Source organism: Ursus americanus, chromosome 2, assembly GCF_024610735.1.
Source record: "Ursus americanus isolate L20-20 chromosome 2, mUrsAme1.1.p, whole genome shotgun sequence".
NCBI lineage: Eukaryota > Metazoa > Chordata > Mammalia > Carnivora > Ursidae > Ursus > Ursus americanus.
The window spans coordinates 66477258-66484759 of NC_142128.1; the positions used below are offsets into that span (position 1 = coordinate 66477258).

The 7502-nt window shown below is 43.1% G+C and overlaps 1 protein-coding gene across 3 annotated transcripts in view; it reads right to left on the minus strand.

The window, feature by feature from the left end:
* MDM4 (MDM4 regulator of p53) overlaps window positions 1-5779 on the minus strand; it is a 43599-nt gene extending 37820 nt beyond the window's left edge. The window contains exons 1-2 of one of the 3 annotated variants that reach the window (XM_045787552.2): window positions 5089-5545; window positions 4949-4990 (exon numbers count right to left, since the gene is read on the minus strand). The gene's annotated coding sequence lies outside the window, so the exon portion shown is untranslated. Of the gene's footprint in view, window positions 1-4948; window positions 5546-5630 lie in introns of those variants that run through there. The other 2 variants (XM_045787551.2, XM_087856768.1) reach the window with 2 other exon arrangements.
* Window positions 5780-7502: the final 1723 nt, after the last annotated feature.

Here is a 7502-nt window from a genome sequence, read left to right on the forward strand (position 1 = left end):
GGTTCAAAACAGCCCAATCACCCATCTGTTTCTCACACCATTTTCCTATTACCATTCCTGTAGGGATGATTTTGGGAGGGAACCAGCAGTCATGCTAATTCAGCATCTTGGTAGGAACAGGAACTGACCACTTGGGGGGGCCTGAAGAATTTAAACATCAGTAAGGTTTTCCTACTTTGCTTTAACACCTGGTAGAAAGTGTTGTGCTATAAAAATAAATAAAAATAAAAATAAAAAAAACACTGCTTTAAGGGCTATGGAAGTTAAAAGGACACGTCATCTGATTGCAGGGCAGGGGAGGAATGGGAGGGAATGGAGACAGGAGTGGAAGGATTTTAAAATGAGAGAACAGTGAAAAGAATGGGAGGGGAAACATGAGCAAAGGCACTGTTCAAGGATGTATGTGAGAAATGAAGTCAGTTGACAAGCTCCGAATCCAAAGCAAGATCTTGTCCCTTTCCCACTTGTAGTCTCTTTTGAATGCAGCAGGGTTAGGTATTTTACTTGCTCCTTAAAAGAGGAAACTGAGCCTAAAAGAAGTCAAATAACTTGCCCGAGTCTAAAGCTTATTCTTTCCCACTATGCTATCAGTGAGCAGTTACATTCAGTCGCTCAAACCAGAAAGTTGGGGGCACCTGGGTGGCTCAGTCGGTTAAGCCTCTGACTCTTAATTTCAGCTCAGGTCATGATCTTAGGGTTGTGAGGTCGAGCTCCATGTCAGGCTCCACACCGGGCAGGGAGTCTGCTTGGTGTCTCCCTCCACCCATCCACCCCCAACCCCATGAGTGCGCTCTAAATAAATCAGTTTTCTTTATTTGTCGGAGAGACACAGAGCACGCGAGCAAAAGCAGGGGAAGCAGTAGGCAGAGGGAGAAGCATGCTTCCCACTGAGCAAGCCCAATGCAGAACTCGATCCCAGGACCCTGAGATCATGACCTGAGCCAAAGGCAGATGCTTAACCGACTGAGACACCCAGGCGTCCCAATGAATAAACAAATAAAACCAGAGAGTTAGAGGAGTCATCTTATCTCTCTCTCCCCATTATCACATCATCAAACCTAACCAATTTTAACTTCTAAATCTTTCAAATCCACCTCTTTTCATCTCCATGACTATTTCCCCAAACCAGAAGTATTATTCCCTGCATCACTGAAATAGACTCTGAACTGGTCTCTCTAACCCCCTTCAAACCGAATTCCACACTATAGCTAGGAGGATTAAAAAAACAAAATAAAAAAACAAACCCACTCCTACAGTGCCAAGCCCTGCTCTAAAGCTTGCTACTGCTCTAAAGATAAACACAGAATCTAGCCCCAGTCTTGCCAGTCTTTCCTCTTGCACTTCATGTTCTTCTCCATGCTCCCTGCACCTCACCACACTGATCTTTTAGTTTCTCAGAGCATTTACTTCCTGCTTCAGGGCCTTTGCACACATTGTTCCTTAATTTGTAGCACTATGAGGTCTGCACAAGACTGACTCATCCCAGACCTTCTAGTCTTAGGTTAAATAATCAGTTCAACAATCATTAATAGATGATAAACCATTAAGTGAAAGGCTGGGGGAGGGGGAACTTCAAAACACATGGAGAAGGCTGAGAACACTCGACCACTGACAAAACTCTCTAAAAGGCGGTCATTCGCATCATGTACTTCCTGATGTGAAGCAAGAGGAAGCACCCAGAACCTCCTACCTCCTATGAAGTATTCTTGACAAAAAAAAAAAAAAAACTAACCAAGCTTCTACATCTAATTGCTAACTACCTGCTCGTAGGAAAAATGGAGGGTAAAGGAATAAATAATACCAAAAGCAAATAATTAGCCAAACCCAGAATGCAGGAAATCCTACAAGATCTCAGATGGGGGGAGGGGGTGGAATATGGTTAAGTGGGGAGACCATTATTGAGGCTTAAAAAAACATACACTTAATACAGCGTGTGGACCTTGTTCATTCAAGTCCTGATTCAAAGAAACCATCTGTAAATGCCATTTTTCTCTTAACAATATAAAAATTGTTTAGAGAAATCTCTAAACAATCATAAAATTTTTAATTATGTACTAGGTAGTAGATATTAAGAAACTGTTAACCATAGTAAAAAGGCACTGTGGTAATTTTTTTAAATCCTGACCTGATAAGAAATACATCCTAACATATTTAAAGGTAAAATGACACATCTGTGATATGCCTTAAAATATCTCATTAAAAAACTGAGAAAAAATTGGGGCGCCTGGGTGGCTCAGTCGTTAAGCGTCTGCCTTCAGCTCAGGTCATGATCCCAGCGTTCTGGGTTTGAGCCCTGCATCTGGCTCCCTGCTCAGTGAGGAGTCTACTTCTCCCTGTGCCTCTGCTCCTCCCCCCTGCACCCATGTCCTCTAGCTCTGCTCTCTCTCAAATAAATATTTTTAAAAAGCTTTAAAAAAAGCTGAAAAGAACTTGACTACTTTTAAATGAATGAGAGAAGAAAGTTCTTTTTGCTTTCAAAAAAACTCTCCCTGGAACAAACTGACGGTTGCCAGAAGGGAGGAGGTGGATGGATAGGCAAAATGGGTGAAGTGGAGTGGGAGATACAAGTTTCTGGTTTGGAATGAGTAAGTCACAAGGATAAAAGGTACAATACAGGGAATACTGTCGATGGTATTATACTAGCGTTGTGTGGTGACAGACAGTAGCTGCACTTGTGGTGAGCACAGTATAACGTATAGGGCTGTCAAATCACTACATGTACACCTAAAATCAATGTCACGTCGGGTGTTAACTGTATTTCAACTTAAAAAAATAATAAATAAAATAACCCAAAGGACTCTTTCTCAAGAGAGATTTGTTTATTGACAGAGAAGCCATGGGGCACCTGGGTAGCTCAGTCAGTCAAGCATCTGCCTTCAGCTCATCATGATCCCAAGACCCTGGGATCAAGCCCCAGGTCTGGCTCCCTGCTCAGTGGGGAGTCGGCTTCGCCCTCTCCCTCTGCCCTTCCCTCTTGGCTGTCTCTCTCAAATAAACAAATAAAATCTTTAATAAGAAAAAAAAAAAAAAAAAAGAAAAGAGAAGCCAATTCCACCACTTCATTCCACAATACAGCAGAACTAGGGATATCCCAGGCAGGGCAGGCCAAAGTACCCTGGTTTTTCAGTGCATTTGAAGAGTGAAGGACTATCACACATGGGCCTGTAGAGCTGACTCAGGAGGCACTTCCACTTCCAGACTCTCACTCCCCTCACTGGGCATGTGTGCATGAGCTTATATGATTGGTCTCCAACTTACTGTCTCCATTCCTGCTTGGTACTCTTCTCCAAGTTTCCACTTCCACCACTCAATCCCCACCATGACGAATGATGAACTCAGTTTCTTCAATGTGTCAAATCCTCTTACCACTTACCTGCCAGGTGTTTTTAGTACCAAGTTTTTCAAACTATAAGTTGTACCCCAGTGAATCTTAACTGCTCCCCTCCATTAATGAAATAGAACAGAACAGAAAAGAAAATAACAAAGGTAAGTTTTGTTCTGAGGAACCTGTTTCTGTTATTGAAAATAGCCAACACAACACAGTTAAGCACCTTTGTATCAGTCACTCTTTAAAGCAATAATTTTTTTGCAATAACTCATTCAATCCTTACAGAGATCCTATTAGGTAGATATATTATTGTCCTCATTTTCAAAGGGGAAACTGAGGCAGAGAGGAAGATAACTTGCCAAAAATCATGGTTTTAGGGTCCAAGCACTCTGGCTGCAGAGCCAAAGTTCTTAACCATTCCCCCCTCCTATGCGTACTGGGTCACAATATAAAACTTATTTTTTACTGGGGGTCATGGTTTAAAAAGTTTGAAATACAATGCCTTTGGATTTCAGACAGTATCAGGCACCTGTCCTTTCTCCTCTTCTGTGATCTACTTTCTACTGAAAATTCTTATTCTTCTACCTAGGTCCAAAGTCACTTCCTTGGTCAAGGCTTTCTGACACCCCAAGGGAAGCTGATGACACCAGAGCCCCTCTATTACCACTTACCACATTATATTTTTTGTGTCCTCTACTGGACTGAAATCAGAGAGCAGTTTATTCATCTGTCAGTGACGATGAAAGACTGGTTTTTACCCTGCACTCAGTCCAAGAGACTCCTACACTTCATCTTCAAATCTCTACCTTTGAAGACAACTGTGAGTGTTAAGACTAATTAAATTAAAATTTCTTGTCAGAATTTAGCAGAACTAATCATTCGTAATTGTTTAAAGCCCTAAGGACCTCTACTAAACACTACTGTCTGATTCTCTTTCAGCTACATACTTGAGAGTAATAAAAACTTAAAAAAAAAAGAAAAGAAAAGAAAAGAAAACTATTTTACTATTCAGATGTTTAGTTCTTACCAAATCTGTTACACACCTACACAGGTAAGTGTGTAGCAAGAGTATACTCCAACAGTTTGCAAAACAATGTGGCAGGAAAAACCCACAACTCCATCAGTCGGGAAATGGCTAATGAAACTGCTGTACAGACCTCTAAAGCAGTACTAGGCAAGTGTTTAAAAGAAAGTATATGTATACTTGATGGAAAGCTGTCCCTGATATTATCTAAAAAACTTAAGGTGCATAACAATGCATACAAAATGATCCCACTGTTGTTTAAAAATATAAGTACTGTAGGAAAAAGGAAGGATGTTATCAAGCACTTAATAGTAGCTAGCCTGAGGAGAGAACCGGTTAGAGTTAATGAACAGTTAAACTTTACACACTTCTGTATTATGTGCCTTTTTTTAACTTCAGGCGCACGTCTGTTTCTTTATAAACTACACAAATTTGTGATCCTGACCAGTACTGTGTGAAACAAAATATTGTGAAATAAGTATTTTTAAATTAAATTATCTTTTCGAGTCAGGAAGGTACGAGGAGGGAAGAGACAAAACCTAAATTGAGATGTAGGAACACTTAACACCAGAGTACCAAGTACCTTTGACAGATACCTGTTCGGGGTGGAGGGGCTTCCTAACCAACACAGCGCTTTCCTGGTGACGGGAAAAAGCAACAGCATGTTATACGGGTGTCGCTTTAAAAGAGTGGTTTTCAAAATCCGGGGTGCACAAGAATCAGCTGGAAGGTGTACCGTTTAAAACACACAGTCCCGAGCCCCATCTCCGGATGTTCTGCTTGGGCGGGTCTCGGTGTGGCCCAGAAATGAGCCCTCTTCAAAGAAGCACTCATGTGCCTCTGACACGGATGGTGCGCAGCCCTGAAAGTTACTACCTTCAAATCTTGAAACACATCAATGTCATTCTTCCCCCCTCCCTCTCTGGCCACCTCTTTCCTCCAAAGGGCCTCAGCAGGTTTCCAGGGTTGGGTCCAGTTAAACATCGTCCACCGACCATTTCGACTCCAGGTTTGCAACCTGATGGCCGAACGGCAGCAAGCACGTCACTCCACCTCCATTTTTACCTTCCGCGGGGCCTCACGCATAACCCTTCCCCCACCAGCCCTTCTTCCGCCCGGCGCGACTGTCCCAACGCCGCCACCCATGCCTCAAGCTCCACCCGCCCGCTGCCCCAGCTCGGAGGCCAGCCGAACTGGCCGCGCCACCGCCCGCTCCCCGCTCTCCACCTCCTGCCCCCAGCCGCCGGGGACCCGGCCGCCGAAACGCAAGAGCCACACCTTAAGGCCGCTCCAAGAGTCGCTCCCCCGCCGAGCACGGGGGGGGAGGGGGAGTCAGTCACAGGCCGTAAGGCCTCAGCAGCATTTTGAAACGGCGAGTAGTGAGGGCGCAACTTCCGGCCTCCTGAACCCATCCCGTAGAAGGGCTTCCGGTGAGGCCTCCGGAAACCACGGAGGCTCCACTGGAGGGCTAGAGAGGTGGAAAGGCTGAGCTCTTCCTGCCATAGAGTAGAGCCCAGTCCGGAGAGAGAGTCGCAGGTCCTGGACGACCGAGTTGTGAGGTTTCTAGAGAAAACGTTTCAGGAACTCGTAGGGTCTGATGGTATTTACAGCCGTGTCCTAGGAGATCAAAAAATCGAAGAAGGGAGAAACCTAATGGCATAGCCAGAGGCAGCCTTTTGCTCTTCCGAAAAACGCCCTTACCTCTGTTCCTCAAAGTTAACTTACTCTTAACTCTCCAGAGGTCGTGGCTGGAAAAGGCAAACAGCATGTTACTCTTGTCGTTAATTGAGGGAGAGGACTAGAATATACACGAATAACTCAAGATACGTGGTAAATGAGGAAAGAGGTGCAAAGAACCAGGAGGTGGAGCTTTTTGGATCAAACAACCTGATGTCCCAATATAAAAGCACCTGCAACAAATCAGCTTGGCCGAGTTCCACCTCTGCCGGTGCCAGATGGTATTTATCCCTCCCAAGTACCTCATCTTATTTCAGAACGATTCTAAATGTTAGAGGATTTTCTGAGCTGAAGTATGTTACTTTGCAATTTCTAGTGGTTTCAGTTATACACTTGGGGGAACAGAATAAGAAGTCATTCTTCGTAATATGAATACTATTCAGTCATTTGAAGACAGTTCCCATGTTCCATCCCTAACCCTGCCCCTTGTTTTTCTGCAAACTAAAAATCCCCACACAGCCTTCAACTGTTTCTTACTTGACGTGGCTTCAAGCCACCCTGGTCACCATGTTCTGAACAAGTACTTGTTTAACTTGTTTAAAATGTGGCTGCCAGGACCGGGTACAGACCCATGTTAAATAAAATGGGGCGATGACCTCCCTTAATTTGCACATTGCACCTTGCTCTATTTCTGGCATATCCTTCCGCATAGCTGAGAGATCTAGATTCTGTAAATGAGCTGAAGAATTAATTCCTTTTTCACAGTTGCTCTGAAAGGGCCTGAAGTCAGCAACCACCTCTCTCAAAAAATAGAGGGGAGGGGCTTTTTTAGGTGAACCACTCTCAACTGTTTCTCCTCTCTTTTTTGTGCAATTAATTTTGGTGTAGTTTTTTAAAATTCCCTAATAGTGATTTGTACCTTTAAAATAGTATCCAGTTAGTTTAGGCCTCTTCCTCCTGTCTTCCGGACTCTTGGAATTATGATCCTCTCCAGCAACTCATTTTAAGATCAACAAACATTTGTTGAACACCTACTGTGTGCCAAGCATCAACCTAGAAGACTCCAAAGCAAACTCCTGGAATGTGTCTAGTGGAAAAGTCAGTCCAGATAAAGAGAGTGTGGTAAGTGCAATTAACCTTGCCTGGAAGGTTGAGAGAGATTAGCTCGTTTACTTTTGCATTTTGCAAAATTTTGATCAACATATTTAATTTGTCTTTATCGAAAGTCTTGATAAATATGTTGAATAGGACATGGTTAAGAATAGAGTTTTTCCCCTCATGGTTGACACTGATTCGTGATTAATCATTCATCTTCAAATGTTGTTCTTAAACCTCTAATGATCCTACCTAATATCTGGCAACATTTCACTATCCTTCCCCAAGGAGTTCATAAAACTTCATCAAATGACTTGCTCTAATGAAAATAAAACATAATTAGAACATTTCTTCTCCTCATCAAGTAAACTTACCAAA